Raw genomic sequence first — 16,771 nt, forward strand, 5'->3', positions numbered from 1 at the left:
TTATAATCACCCATTTTATGCTAGGCTCTAATGTGTTTAAATGGTACATTTAACCCCTAAGCTGTGGGCTTCTAGTGCAATACCTCTGGCTATAGCATAGTGTTTGGGATATGGTAGATTCTCAGCATACACTTCTATGTCGACTAAAAATAACACCAAAAGAGGAGAACTGGGTACAGATTTGGGGCCCCAAAGAACTTTCTGGAAGTAATGGCAATAGTTAACTCAATGCTGAACTTTTAACCAGAGTAAGGATTATTCTTATTTATTTATTTATTTGTTTGTTTGTTTGTTTATTTATTTATTTTTAAGTTTTTTGGGGAGAGTGGATGGGTAATTAGGTTTATTTATTTATTTAAAAAATTTTAATGGAGTTACTAGGGATTGATCCTGGATTATTATTACTGAAACTTTTTGTCAGTTGTCAATTTCTTCATTTTCCTGGGGACTATACAAGTATACAAGAGTGCTTTCTAAATGAGCTCACCTTTGCTTATTTGGAAATTTGAGTATGGCAGGCAACTCTCTGGATACCATTCCAAGACAAAAGTGATTCAGATTTAGGATTTTAAAAAAAATCTTGAAATCTAAGTATGCCACTAGTAAAAACGAACTTTAAAAGAATTCCAGAAAACAGTAAATCAGTGTGGTAAATATATAACTGTAGGCATCCTAGACTTAAGAGGCTAAGGGTAAGGGGGATATTTGAAAGTCTGAATCATCAAGGCTTGGTGACAAACTGGATACTTAGGGTTTGACAAAAATGCTGCAGTTCCTGGGATGACTAGAGCTAGAATTTGTAAAAAGTTAACTGATTCCCTCTTCCAGCCGTTTTACGTCACTATCCAGGTTCCCATCCATCTGGTGAGAGAGCCAAGGAGACGAAGTATTTAAAGAGCTTGCTAGAGAGGCACAGGAAGTCGCCTGGAGTGAAGGCAGGGGGCGGGGGTGGGGGGCCGGGGTGGGGGTGTGGCCGCCTGGGCTAAAGCTTCCACCAAACAAAAGAAAACAGCACTTCCGGTCACGCCATCGTCGCGTCGCGGCTTTCTTCATCGAGGTGAGTGTAAAGAAAGGGACTGGTAATTTTCACAAGTGAGTCCCCAGACACTTCAGGGACACTTTCCTCCTAGCGTCCACGTGAGATGGAAAGAATTCATCCCCAGAGTACATTGTATGTAGGATGTTTCTGATGCTTCTGATTCCGATAGCCTCTCTCCTCTCTCTTACTCGTCAAGAGACGGCCGGCCGTCATCCCCTCTCCCTGTGACTTTTCTGGTCCTTTTATCACTGGTTGTTCTTTACTTCTCCTCGTTGTCCCGGATCCTCTCTGATTTTTTCTGAGCCGTGATCATTTCTTCTGTCGCCGATTTCTTTCCTACCTCTTTACTCCTACCTCCCACCCCGCCCGTCTTTTAGCTTAAGAACTTTTGCAACCCCCCTTCCCCGACTCTGAACCTACATTCTTCCTTCTTTTTCCTTCCGACCCCAGTATTTTACTCCTCCTGAAGATTTCTGATCTCCCCTGTCACACTCCTGCAGAGGCCAGTGAATTATATACTTTCTAAAATCAGATGTGACTTCAATTTCAAGGGCAAGGCTGCTTTTGTTCTTTTTAAAAATTAGCAAAGGAGCAGAAATTTTAAACTTTGAGAGACATACGGACTTCAAATTCTTACGTCCTTGTACTTATTTTTTTTTACTCTAAACGAAATTACATATCAGGTATTGCACTGGTTTCAATCTTCTATTTATGACATTTAAACAAAATTTTGGTAGACAACTGAATCCTCAGATTTTTAGAGTGGCAAACAGAGTGGGTTTTCCCTATAACCTGGTGTCAGTTTTAGAGGGTGGAAGTTTACCATCCCCGTTAGAATTTCTCATAGAGCAGAAATGGTTGACAGATATAATATCCATTCACAAATTTATTATTTCATATGAGTTGGGTTTATTATGTAACTCCTTTTCTAATGTCTGGTAGCAACATTGAAGAGCAAGTTGGCAGATTTTTCAGACAAAGATTTTTTTTCTAGGAGCTTTGCATGTGTTATCCATTTGGTGCGGTGTCAACTATTTTTTCTTCATTTGTTGCAATGTGTAATGTATTTTTCTGCTTTATTTGCCATATATAATTTGTCTTGAGAAAATATTCGTTAATGTTCACAATTTATTCCTTCAGTTCTTTACCCAAGAGGAGGAAATGGTTATTAAATTTATAATGAGGGTCAGGGGTTTTCATGCTCTAAAGAGGAACTGAACCAACAGTCTCCTTGCACAAGCAACATATTCCCTCCTCCTGCTGTAACTAGTGTGTTAGACTTGCCAAAATAAGAGATGATTCTTTTTTCTAGGCCAGGTATAATTATCAGTTTTTTAACAGTGAGGCTGAGGTTTCCTGACACCAGAACACTTAGAGACTTTTTCAAAGGTTGGTGCTGATGTCTCTTTATTCTCAATTCAAATCGTAGTTACACAGCATTTTAAGTATCATCACACCGGCTTCAGCCCACTGTGCATGCATGAATCCATCCATTAGTTTAAGAGTTTTTTGTTGCATAACTTATATGCCAGACAGTGTTTTAAGCACTGAGGATACAACAGTGGAAAATAAAACCCAGACAGAGTCTTTGAAACTACAATTGAGAGACAGTAAATTAATATATAATAGAGTGTGATGAGGGAGGGACTGTACCATTTTAAATACAATGGTCACGAAGGTCTCCCTGGTAAGACATTTGAGCAGAAACCTAAAGGAAAAGAGGGCACAAACTATACAGATACTAGTGGGAAGACAGGATATGTCTATGACAGTGTCTCTGCATTTATTGGTCATTCGGCTTCCTACATTCCCTCCCCTCCCCTCTCCCTGCCATCACTGTTCTGCATAGCATTAATGCACCACTCTGCATACTCAAATAATCTATTCTGTCCACATAAATTCCCCATATTCTCTTTCTCCTGGCTAGCTTCTGGCTGCCATTTACGGGAATTGTCAGTTACCAGCCCACCCAAGAAGATGTATCTTTGTCTCCATCCTCACCTCTTCCTCAGTCTGTTTATTTGTGGTGCACTGTGTGCTATCTTACAAGATCCGTGGTTTCCTCTCTCACTGCTCTTCCTCACTCTGCTCTTTCCTCTCTCACTGTGTGTCTGTAATATGTTGTCCATAAATGTTTGGTATGGTAAATTGAAGTGAATTCAGTGCTTGTCTATAACAGACAAACTTTTAAATATAGATGGCTCCCTCCTGTTCAAAACCACCTTCTGAGGTCAGTATCATCATTGTCATTTTCCTGATAAAACCAAGACCCAGGTGTATCCTAACTTGCTAAATGGTAGTAGAGTTAATGGAGTTAAAGTCAGATACTCAGTCCTGGCCTGGTTCTCTCTTTCTGTCTGTCTGTCTGTATTTTTGTTTGTATGTTTGACTTCTTTGGCTTAAAGATTTTGTTTTTGAGATTGATCCAAGTTACTGGGTGTAGTAGTAATTCCTTCATTCTTATTGCTGTGTATTTCATTGTGTGAATTTACTGCAATAGGTGGACATTCTGGTTGTTTACATTCTTGGCCTGCAAATAGTGCTGTAAACATTCTAGAACATGTGTTTTGGTGATAACATGCGCACCTTTCTGTTAGGCATATACTTAGGAGTAGAAATGCTGACTCACAGGCTATGTATAAGATTAGCTTTAATAGATACTGCCAACCAGTTTTCCAAAGTGATTGTACTCAAAAACTCCTAACAGAAAATTTTGAGTTCTGATTGCTCTAGAATATTGCCAGTACTTGGTTATTGTCGTTTTAAGAAAAAATATGTAGCCATTCTAGTGGTTATGGATGGTATCTCGTTGTGGTTTTAATTTGCATAAGCCTGATGACAAATGTGAATCTTATGTTTGTTGGCCTGAATATCTTTTTATGAAGTGCCTGTTCAAGTCTTTTGACCACTTTTTCTCTTAGACTGTCCTTTTCTTATTGATTTGTAAGAGATCTTTCTATATTAAAGATGTCAATACTTTGTTGGGTCTATTTATTGCAAATCTCAGTTGCTTGCATTTTCAGTCTCTTAATGATGTCTTTTGAGGAACTGAATACAGGCATACCTTGGAGATAATACGAGTTTGGTTCCAGACCATCGCAATAAAATGAATATCACAATAAAGCAAGTAATATGAATTTTTTTCATTTCCCAGTGCATATAAAAGTTAATTTTATACTATACAGTAGTCTGGTAAGTGTGCAATAGCATTGTCTAAAAAACAACATATATGCCTTAAATAAAAAATACTTTATTACTGAAAAATGTTAACCATCATCTGACAACACAGGGTTGCAAGCGTACTTTGAATTTGTAAAAAATGCAACATCTGTGAAGTGCAATAGAACAACATACGCCTGTATCTCAATTTTAACATCCTTCAATTCATCATTTTCCCCTTCATGGGTAGTGCTTGTTTGTCCTGGTTAAGAAACCTTTGCCTTTCTTAAGGTCGTGAAAATATTTTTCTATATTGTTTTATCATTTAATCTCTTGTTTATATTTATGATTCATTTGAAATTGATTTTATTGTATGTTGCCAGTATGACTTATGGGTATGGGTAAAGGCCCATTGTTTTGTTGTTGTTGTTGAAATGGGCATCCAGCTAACCCAATACCATTTATTGAAAAGATCATCCTTTTTTGCCTATAGTGTCATCATCTTTTTCATAAATTAATATGGTTATTTCTGTAGATTTGTTTCTAGATTCTGTTCATTTTAGTTTCTCTATCCTTGTTTGAGTACCAGTGTTATAATTATGTAATTTCATAATATACCTTTATATATGGTCAGTAAGCCCTGCAGTTTTGCTCTTTTTCTTCAAGAATGCTTTGATTATTCTTGGCCTTTTGAATTTCCATGTTCATTTTAGAATCAGCTTATCAATTTTCACAAAAATTGTTCTTGGCATTTCGATTGAGATACCACTTTAATAATAATTTGAAGAGCACATATGGCACTTCACCCATAAATATCTCAGTGTTCATCTCCTAATATTAGGAACATTTTGTAAAAAAAATTTAATTACCATTATCTTACTAAGAAAAATTAACAGTAATTCCCTAGTATACTAATCCATTCTCAGATTTCTTTTTTTCTCAACAAATCTTTTATAGTTGGCATTTAAAACCATCATGCAATCTAGATTAATGTGTTTTTCTATTTGTTGTGTTTTTGTTGTTGTCATTTTCTATATTTTGTTGAACTTGTTACATATTTAGTACTTTTCCATTCCCTGCAGTCATTATGTCTTCTATTTCTCAAACTGTCCTGTTTGGAAGGAGCCAGTTGGAAAACCCTAACATTGGCTTCTGTCTTTTTTCATTTATTACTGAAATTTTCAAATAGATTTAAAATAGAAAATAGTAAAAAAAAAAAAAAAAAAAAAGCATGAATCCATTCCCGAGCTTCAATAGTTAATACCATTTTGCCAGTTACATTTGATCTTTTCTCCTCACCCACTTTTTTCAATGGAATATTTTAAGCAATCTCAGACATAGTGTCATGGCGCAGGTAAATAACTCACAATGAATCCCTAACTCATAGGTACATTATATAAGGAATCACTAGGCCATTATTCTTAATAAGATTAACAATAATTCCATATCATCTAATACTCAGTCCATATTCAAATTTCCATGATTGTCTTAAAAATGTCTAGTTACAGTAGCTTTGTTAAATCCATGTCCAAACAAGGGCCATTTATTGCTACTGTTATGTATTTCTCTTGAGTCTCTTTTCCTATAAAATCCTCTATGATATCCCCCTCCATTTTAAAGACCATTGATTTATTGGAGAAACTAAGTCACTTGTCCTGTTGACAAATGGATTTAAATGCTTGCTTCTTTGAGATGGCTTTTATTGTGTTTTCCCTTCTCTGTGTTTCCTGTTCACTGGCCTTTAAAGCTAGAGGCTTGATTAGATTCCATTTATTTATTTTTTAAGGGAAAGACTCATTTCAGGCAGTGATAATGCACTTTCTATTGCATTTTATCAGTCTGGTTTTGTCTTTTTAACTGATGATGAGATTGATTTGTATTTTCAGGTGATCTCAGCCTGGTCCCTCCATTGTAACACATCCTACCAGCCTTTCTCCTGTTGGTTTTAGCAGCCATCGAAGATGATTGTCTAAATTCAGTATTTCAGTAGTGGTTGGAAAATAGTGGTCTAATTCTAGCAATCATTCTGCATTTATTAGCTGGAATTATTTTATAAAGGAGATCTTTTCCTTACTAGCTACTTTTTTTTTTGTCCTGAAATATGTTTCACAAGAAGAAAGTCAAGATAGATTCTTTTTTTTTCATTTATCAACTTTCAGAGTAATGAGTTGGTTTCTTAGAGACTGTCATTGTTTCTTTAATATCATTAAGAATTCATGGATTTTGGTGTATTTAACATGTCTAACATGTCCATTGTGATGTAAAATTTTTTTCATTGAAGTATAGTTTATTTATAATACCATGTTAATTTCAAATGTACAGCACAGTAATTCCGTTATATATTTTTTCCAGATTATTTTGCATTATAGGTTATTACAAGATATTGAATATATTTCCCTGTGCTCTACAGTAAATCCCTATTGCTTATCTATTTTATATATAGTAGTGTGTATCTGTTCATCCCATACTCCTAATTTATCCTTCCCTCCTCTCCCTTTCCCCTTTGGTAACCATAGATTTGTTTTTTATGTCTGTGAGTCTGTTTCTGTTTTGTAGGTAAGTTCCTTTTTTTTTTTTTCAGATTTCACATATAAGTGATATCAGATAATATTTGTCTTTCTTTGTCTGATTTACTTCACTTAGTATGATATTCTCCAAAGTCCATCCATGTTGTTGCAAATGGCCGAATTTCATTCTTTTTTATGGCTAATATTCCACTGTATTTATATACCACATGTTCTTCATCCAATCATATGTTGATGGACAGTTAGTTTGCTCCCATGTCTTGGCTACTGTAAATAATACTGCTTTGAACATTGAGGTGCGTGTATCTTTTCGAATTAGAATTTTCTCCAAATATATGCCCAGGAGTGGGATTGCTGATCATGTAGTAAATCTATTTTTAGTTTTTTAAGGAATTTCCATACTGTTCTCCTTAGTGGATGCAGCAATTTACATTCCCAGCAACAGTATAGGTGGGCTCCCTTTTCTCCACACCCTCTCCAGCATTTATTATTTGTAATACTGCAGTTTTTCTTTTTGATGCTCAAATTGTGTTATTTTAGAAATTAAGAGTCCTTTTTGTTTGATTCCTGTGTCCTTTTCACTTGTTCTTGTTAGATCCTAACTTCCCTGCTTTCTTTTCATTTATTTATTCATTTTATGTGTATATATATATATATATATATTTTTTTTTTATTGAAGTATAGTCAGTTTACAATGTTGTACCAATTTCCAGTGTACAGCATAATACTTTAGTCATACATGAACATACATATATTCTTTTTCACCGTAAGTTACTACAAGATACTGAATATAGTTCCCTGTGCTATACAGTATAATCTTGTTGTTTATCTATTTTATATATATTAATTAGTATCTGCAAATCTCTACCTCCCAATTTATCCCTTCCCACCCCCACCCTGGAACCATTAGTTTTTTTCCTACGTTAAGTCTGTTTCTGTTTTGTAAATAAGTTTGTTTCTTAGATTCCACACATAAGTGATGTCATATGGTATTTTTCTTTCTCTTTTTGGCTTAGTTCACTTAGAATGACAATCTCCAGGTCCATCCATGTTGCTGCAAATGGCATTATTTTATTCTTTTTTATGGCCGAGTAGTATTCTATTGCATATATATACCACAATTTCTTTATCCAGTGATCTGTCAATGGACATTTAGGTTGTTTCCATGTCTTGGCTATTGTAAATAGTGCTGCTATGAACATTGGGGTGCAGGTGTCTTTTTAAATTAAGGTTCCCTCTGGATATATGCCCAGGAGTGGAATTGCTGGATCACATGGTAAGTCTATTTTTAGTTTTTTAGGGAATCTCCATGCTGTTTTCCATAGTGGCTGCACCAATTTACATTCCCACCAGCAGTGTAGGAGGGTCACCTTTTCTCCATACCCTCTCCAGCATTTATTTTCTGTAGCATTGTGATTTTTCTTTTTAGTGCTCAAATTGTATCATTTTAGAAATTAGAAATCTTTTTGTTTGGTTCCTGTGTCCTTTTTCACATGATCTTAATAGATCCTGACTTCCCTGCTTTCTGATAAAAGGTATTTTAGGCTCATCATGTACACTCCCTGCCCCAGCTCTAGAAACAGCCATTTTGCAAGGAATCGTGTATTCTTTCAGTAGGGATTGGTACTTAGAAACCAAGGTGTGAATGATCAGGGGATTTTTTTTTTTTCAGCCACACCGCTTGATCTTTTTTTTTTTGTGCCCTTTTCCTCACTATTTTGAATATATTTGAGTGACTCCACTGGCATTCTGTTGAAAATTTCTTTGTGCATGGCTTTTATTTGTTTATGTAGTCATTCATTCAGCAAAAATGTTTGGAACACTTACTGCCATGTATATTGTCTTGTGCTGGGTACAGGGGATGTGAAGGGAAACCTAACTGGTTTCCTGTCCTTGATGACGATTCATTATAGTTGGGGTATGAGTAAATCAACAGACAATGTATAAAGCATATAATCAATTCTATGGTGGGCATAGGCAAGTGGGTTTGACAGCCTGGGAGTACAGAGTGGGCATCTAAAAATGCTTTGGAAGAGGGAGATAATGCTTGATATTGGATGAGTAGAGGAGGTATGAAGTTAGAGGAGCTATGAAGGGTGTATCAGTCAGAGGAAACTAGAAGAAGTAGAGGGATCTTGATGTATTCAAGGAAAGGTATGTGTGTATTTGGTTATAACTGGGATGTAAGTTTTATGTAGGGGAGGAGAGACAAAACTGGAGACATGGAAGGACATTGAGAGCCCCAAAGGTCAGATCAGACAACTGAAATTGCACTCTGAAGGGTATGAGACAGAAATCCTGGAATTGTTTTAAGCAGATGAGCTTTATAATCACCCCTGTGATCTACTGATGATGCACTGGGTGGGTGGGTGGGAGTGGCACAGTCAGAGACTGGTAAGGAGGCGAAGGGTATAGCTGTCAGGGAAAAGGTAATGTCATGGTACACTGCACCTTAGGTCTGTGTGTGGTGTGTGGGAGAGTTGTGTGTGTGTGTGTGTGTGTATTACCATAGGTTGTAATGTATGTTATATAGAGATAGATATAGATACATATGGCTCTCCCACACACCACACATGTATGTGTATAGAACTATTATATATATATAATAGATCTGTGCATGCACATGGATGTAGTGTGGCATGTCTATAGTTCTGTATGTGCATGTATATCCAGGGGCTGTCACATTGCCACAGATCTAAAGTAGAGAATATTTCATTGGAGAAACATTCTCTAAGGAAAACTAGAATGGAAAAGGGCTAACAAAAACTCTCTTCTTGACCAACCTTTAATCATACTCTTTTGTGCCCTCTTTTCAACTAAACCTCATCCTTGGGCATTGTCTTTGGCCCGCCTAGCTCAGTTTTAGAAAGAATCCTGCTAGGTCAGTTTAGCAAGAATCCCCCTACCCTTGATAGCTCAGCACTCTGGCTTGCCTTCAGCAAGAATCCTGGGGGCAAGAATCCCCCAGCCTTGATGTCTCCTTTTAGTAATTTTCTATCCACCAAACTCCCTCCTGCCTCCACCAAATCTGCTCCTTGGCTATAGATCCCCAGCTGTCTTTATTGTATTCAATCTTTCTCTCCTATTGCAATAGTCTTCCCACCTATTACAATAGTCCTTAATAAAGTCTTTCTTACCATTTTAACAAGTGTCAGAATAATTCTTTAACAGGCCACACCAAAACTTGTGCTTATTGTACTCTTCCTCTTCAAAGCTCCACCAGTTGGCATGGAGGATACCAGTTGTGTATCCTTGAGTAATCTGAGAATTCCTCTTCCTCCCCTCCTTCCTGGAATTTAAGGGTATAAGGGGGAATGAGGTGATTTTTTTCAGCTTCTCCCAGGGGTTAGAAGGTAGCTTTAACTGTTCTTTCTGGGAATGGGAATGATAATTGAAGATGCTTATCTCCTTTTCTGTGTCTGTGCCAAGTACTGTTGTATACTAGTGAACACATACTATATTCGCCTTTTCAAACTACTATCTTAAACTCCTTAAAATAGAAACTATGAAATTTATCTACATGGGTACATAAGATGTAGACTTGAGAGGGTCCTGTTAGGGTAAGGATTTAAGGGAAACCAGGGCAGTGAGTGTGAATGGATCAAGGTTGGTGAAGGCTAAAGTACAGACGGCCAGTAATGTAATCAGTCAAAGTGCTGATGAAGTGAATGTGGACTCTTGGGTCATGAATACTGTCTGTGCATAGAGAACAATCTTATGGTTACCAGAGGGGAAAGGAGGTAGGAAGGGATAAATTGGCAGTTTGAGATTTGCAAATACTAACTACTATATAGAAAATAAATATACAACAAGTTTCTACTGAATAGCACAGGGAACTATACTCAATATCTTGTAGTAACCTATAATGAAAAAGAATACAAAAACAAACATAGGTATATATATGTATGACTGAAACATTATGCTGTACACCAGAAATTGACACAGCATTGCAAACTGACTATACTACAATAAAAAATAATGCAAGTTAAAAAAAGAATATTGTCTGTGAAAAGTAGAATAGCTAGTAAGTGGTACATGTATATTTTTAGGATGAGAGATTTGAACATGTTTGTATGTTCTGTGAGGGAGAAAAACAGAGAGGTCATTGAAAATACCAGGGAGAAATCGGATAACTGAAGAAGCAAATATGGAAAAGAGATGGTTTAGAGAATACGTGGAAAGACGAACCATGAGGAAGAGCAAGGGCATCACTTCCCATCCTGAAGTTAAAGAGGGTCAGAAAGTCAGTAAGTTTTTCAGGTTTTGGAGAGGCAAGAGATTGAGGGAGTTTCTTTCTTGCCCCAATATATTCTCTGTGAATAAGGTTGTAAGGGCATTCTGGAGTGTCAGGGGGATGGCCAGGAGCCAGAGAAAAGAGGTGGAAGGTTGCAAACTTCTTTGGGGAATGAGAAGTTGATGGGCAGTAATGAATGTCTAGCTGAGGTGGAAATAAAAGGTCTTTAGTTTTGTGTTTTTTTCCAGTTGTGTTCAGCTGCCAAGAAGTGGGAAGCCAGGAAACAAACATTGGGTTTGATTTTAGACTCTTGAATGTGGTGATGATGATTTTGGGTGGTACGAGGTTTGAGGGACTTAAGTGGGTTGTTGAGGTTACTGATGAATTTTGTTCAGGATATAGACCATGGGATCTAGTCTCATCAGGAAAGTGTCTTCTCAGGAGGATTCTGTGGAACCCGAGAAAGAGAAGCTGGGTAAATATGTGAGTGGGTGTAGATGAAGCTATATGGAGATTCCAAAGCTCAAAAAGTAGATGTTAAAAAGGTGGAATGGCAGACAAGAAATTGTGGTTAGAGTATGATATTGGAACTTAAGATTTCAGAGGAAAAGTAGTTCTAGATGACAAGGTTCAGTGGGTGGGTGAGTTGGAGTAGAAAAGGTCCAGGAACTGTGAATCTGGGGTGATGGACAAGTTAGCCATGGGCTCATCAAGTATAGTGGGAAAGATATAGAATGGAGAGGAAGGCGAGAAAGATCCTGGGTTTTTTTTTTTTTAATTGAAGTGTAGTTGATTTACAATGTTATGTTACTTTCAGGTGTACAGCATAGTGATTCAGTTATACATATATAAACAAATATATTTTTTCATTATAGGTTATTACAAGCTTCTGAATACAGTTCCCTGTGCTATACAGTAGGACCTTGTTGTTTATCTATTTTATATATAGTAGTGTGTATCTGCTAATCCCAAACTCCTAATTTATCCCTTCCCACCCCCTTTCCCTGCTGGTAACCATAAGTTTGTTTTCTGTATCTGTGAATCTGTTTATGTTTTGTAAATAAATTCATTTGTGTCATTTTTTTTTTGGATTCCACATATAAATGATATTATGACATTTGTCTTTCTCTGACTTACTTCACTTAGTATGATAATCTCTAGGTGCATCCATCTTGCTGCAAATGTCATTATTTCATTCTTTTTTATGGCTTAGTAGTATTCCATTGTGTGTATATGTGTACACACACACACATATACACACAGTACATCTTTATCCATTCATCTATTGATGGACATTTAGGTTGCTTCCATGTCTTGGCTATTGTAAATAAAGCAGCTATGAATATTGGGGTACAGTATCTTTTCAAATTAGAGTTTTCTCCAGATATATGCCCAGGAGTGGGATTGCTGGATCATAGGATAACTCTATTTTTAGTTGTCTAAGGAACCTCTGTACTGTTTTCCATAGTGGCTGCTAAAATTTCATTCCCACCAACAGTGTAGGAGGGTCCCCTTTTCTCCACACCCTCTCCAGAAGTTATCCTTTGTGGACTTCTTAATGATGGCCATCCTGACCAGTGTGAGGTGATATCTCATTGTAGTTTTGATTTGCATTTCTTTGATAATTAGCTATATTGAACATCTTTTCATGTACCTATCAGCTGTCTATGTGGAAAGATGCTATTTTTTATTGAAGTATAGTCAGTTTAAAATGTGTTAATTTCTGGTGTACAGCATAACGTTTCAGTCATACATATACATACATATATTCATTTTCATATTCTTTTTTATTATAGGTCACAACAAGATATTGAATATAGTTTCCTGTGCTATACAGAAGAAACTTGTTTATCGATTTTATATATAGTATTTATTTAGCATCTGCAAATCTTGAATGCCCAATTTATCCCTTCCCACCCCCTTCCCCCCAGTAGCCATAAGTTTGTTTTCTGTCTGTGAGTCTGTTTCTGTTTTGTAAATAAGTTCATTTGTGGCCTTTTTTTAAGAACACAAGATTAAGATTCCATGTATGAGTGATATCATATGGTATTTTTCTTTCTCTTTCTGGCTTACTTCACTTAGAATGACGATCTCCAGGTCCATCCATGTTGCTACAAATGACATTGTTTTATTCTTTTTCATACTGTTTTCAATAATGGCTGCACCAAACTTCATTCCCACTAGCAGTGTTAGAGGGTTCCTTTTTCTCCACAACTTCTTCGGCATTTATCATTTGCGGACTTTTGAATGATGGCCATTCTGCCTGGTGTGAAGTGATACCTCATTGTAGTTTGGATTTGCATTTCTCTGATAATTAGTGATGTTGAGCATCTTTTCATGTCCCTATTGATTGTTTGTATGTCTTCCTTGGAGAATTGTTTGTTTAGGTCTTCTGCCCATTTTTGGATTGAGTTGTTTGGTTTTTTCTTCTTAAGTTGTATGAGCTGTTTATATAGTCTGGAAATGAAACCTTTGTCAGTTGCATGATTTGCAAATATTTTCTCTCATTCTGTAGGTTGTCATTTTGTTTTGCTTATGGTTTCCTTTGCTATGCAAAAGCTGATAGGTTTAATAAGGTCCCATTTGTTATTTTTGCTTTTATTTCAATTGCCTGTGTAGACTGCCCTAAGAGAACACTGCTAAGATTTATGTCAGAGAATGTTTGCCTATGTTTTCTTCTAGGAGGTTTATAGTGTAGATAGACTGTTAATTAATCAATCAATTAAGAAAGTAGGTAAAAATGTAGTGATATAGACTCTTTACTGCATAATGAGGACATATAGTTGAATTATATGTATTTTCTACCTAGTCATGTGGGTGAGATAGACATTGCAACAGGGAGTGCTATTATAGAGAGACCAGGGTGTGCTGATTCAATAGAAATATGGGGGAGGGTATCTATTCCATTCTAGGGGGCTCAGAGAAGATCTCCTGGAAAGCACCATGTTAACCCCATGCTCACAGCAGCACTATTTATAATAACCAAGACATAGAACAACCTAAATGTCCACCAGCAGATGAATGGATAAAGATGTGATGTGATGTGATGTGTGTGTGTGTGTGTGTGTGTGTGTGTGTGTGTGTGTGTGTGTGTGTGTAGTGGAATATTACTAAGCCATAAAACAATGAAATAATGCCACTTGCAGCGACATAGATGGACCTAGAGGTTATCATACTAGTGAAGTAAGTCAGACAGAGAAAGACAAATATCATATGATATCACTTATATGTGAAATCCAAAAAAAAAAATGACACAAATGAACTGATTTACAAAACAAAAACAGACTCACAGATATAGGAAACAAACTTACGGGTGCCAAAGGGGAAAGGGGAGGTAGGGATAAATTAGGAGTAAGGGATTAACAGACACACACTACTATATATAAAATAAACAAGGACCTATGGTATAGCATTGGTAACCATATTCCATTTCTTTTAATAACCTATAATAGAAAATAATTTGAAGATAATCGATATATATGTATATGTATAACTGAATTGCTTTGTTGTACACCTGAAACTGACACAACATTGTAAATCAACTATACTTCAATTAAAAAAAAGAATTTAAGTTTGCATAGAAGTAGCAGTTAATCTGACAATGGAGGAGAAACCTCTGTGTGTAGGGGTCATTTATTTAAACCACATATAGTAGCTACCAGTATGTCATCTGCCTTGAGCTTGAGAAGCACCTGAAGAAATGGGCAGTTGAGAGGACACTGTGGTCTAGTAGGGAAAGAGGGCAAACAGAAAGAAACTGTTTTATAAATGGTTAAATTTATGCTATAACATTGATCACCTTCACTTTCTTGGAAGAGTAGCCACTTCTGTTTTCCCCAATATTCCATGAGCTGATCATTTTCTATATACGCCATATTTTTGCATCTTGTGTAAGGAGTTCTTTCTCACCTTGATTTCATAAAGGTGTTCTATATCTTCCTGTAAAGCTTTTATAATTTTCTTTTCACAATTAAGTTTATGATTCACTTGGAGTTTATTTTTATGTACTTTTGTACTTTATAATGTAGTGATCTTAATTTGTTTTGGAATGATTCATTGGTGGTTCAAGGACTATTTACTGAATAGTCAGTTCTTTCTCCACAGATTTATAAAGCTCTCCTTATAATATACCAAATTGTAATGTATGTATATATCTGGTTCTGTGCTTTCTATTCTGTTCCACTGGTCTATTTGTCTATTTCTATACTGATATCACACTGTTAATTCTATAGTTTTGTAATGCATCTTAATATTTGGCCGAGAAAGACCCTCATTCTTTTCCCTCAAAATTGTTTTCTTTGCCTTTACTTTACCATATGAATTTTAAGGTAAGCTTTACATGATCTCTAAGAAATACTGAAATTTTGATTAGAACTACATTTTAGTTACAGATTATAGAGACAGAAGTGGCCTCTTTACCATAATGAAGGTGGTTTATCTCTCCTTTTATATGGATATTTTTAATGTCTTTGAAAAAAGTTTTATAATTTTCTCCATAAGGGTTTCATGTATATTTTATTAGATATATTTCTGAGTAGTAATAGTTTCTGTTGCTCTCACTAATATTTTAAAATGACATTTTGTAATTCATTGTGACTGGTGTATGGGACAACTTGTTTCTGGTGTATAGGTTTGAGATCCATTCACCTTGCTAACCTCTTTCTCTGGGTCTGATTGTTTATAGATTTTATTGAGTTTTTATATAACCTTTATATAAGACATACTTAAAAGTACATGAATTATACCTATACAGCTCAATGAATGATCACAAAGTGTTTTTGGTTTGTTAATGTAATTTGTGAGCAACATTTTTGTGAGCAATTATTTTTCCCTTCGGTCCTTATACCTCTGAAAGTTGATGTCAGAGGTATAAGTAGAATTTCTTTTCTGAGGCAGTTTCACTTAAGCATCTCTGAGACCTCATGTTCTAATGAGCTGTGTTTGATGTGTAAATACTTCTGAAGTCATCAGAAAAAGGAAATACCTTTACTTGGAAATTTGAACAGTACTTAATAAAAAAGCCTACAGGGTGGTGATATTTCAGTTAATTGACTGCAGTCCAGGATTTGGTCTTCAGCATTTGTGAAATTCAAATGAAACTTGGTGGTAAACAAACACAAACTAATTTACTGAGACTAAGATAGGTGTAGAGAGAAACACACACATATTTTCCACTAATACATTCTTTCCAGTGACTAGAACACTCAGGTCCTCTGTCTAGGACATGTCAGTTGGGGAAGTCAAACTAAGAAAACAGCATGTTGCTTACTGTGAGCTTAGAATGAAAGCAAAAGAAGGTAGGGTATCTCGCAAACATGGAGTCTTTTGTGCAGCTGTGGGTCATTTGAGGAACACATTTAGATGTTCTGCTTTCTCTTCATCATTACCCCAAGCAGTTTGAGAGGCAACAAGATGTAGTAGGAAAATATTGGACTTTATAGACAGGGATTTAAATCCTAGCTCTTAGTGTACTGACTTTAGGAGTTACTCCTGAGTTTTATTTTTCTCACTGGTGAAATAGATATCACAACAGTGCTAATTTCAAAGAAATAGATCCTTTCAAAGTATTTGTTATATAGTAAACTGGCAGAATCGTTGGTTTGTTTTTGTTTATCCATGTCTGTGGGTAAAGAGGAAAGTGCCAATGATCCTTTTTTTTTTTTAACATTTTTTATTGAGTTACAGTCATTTTACAATGTTGTGTCAATTTCCGGTGTAGAGCACAATTTTTCAGTTATACATGAACATACATATATTCATTGTTGCATTGTTTTTGCTGTGAGCTATCACAAGATCTTGTATATATTTCCCAGT

General features: G+C 36.0%; 1 protein-coding gene across 1 annotated transcript in view; it reads left to right on the forward strand.

Annotated features, from left to right (window-relative positions):
* The first annotated feature begins 1,005 nt into the window (after window positions 1-1,005).
* MAGED1 (MAGE family member D1) overlaps window positions 1,006-16,771 on the forward strand; it is a 63,298-nt gene continuing 47,532 nt past the window's right edge. Inside the window, exon 1 of the mRNA XM_074360019.1 lies at window positions 1,006-1,057. The gene's annotated coding sequence lies outside the window, so the exon portion shown is untranslated. The remainder of the gene's footprint in view (window positions 1,058-16,771) is intronic.

Source organism: Camelus bactrianus, chromosome X (genome assembly GCF_048773025.1).
Source record: "Camelus bactrianus isolate YW-2024 breed Bactrian camel chromosome X, ASM4877302v1, whole genome shotgun sequence".
In the NCBI taxonomy this organism is placed as follows: domain Eukaryota; kingdom Metazoa; phylum Chordata; class Mammalia; order Artiodactyla; family Camelidae; genus Camelus; species Camelus bactrianus.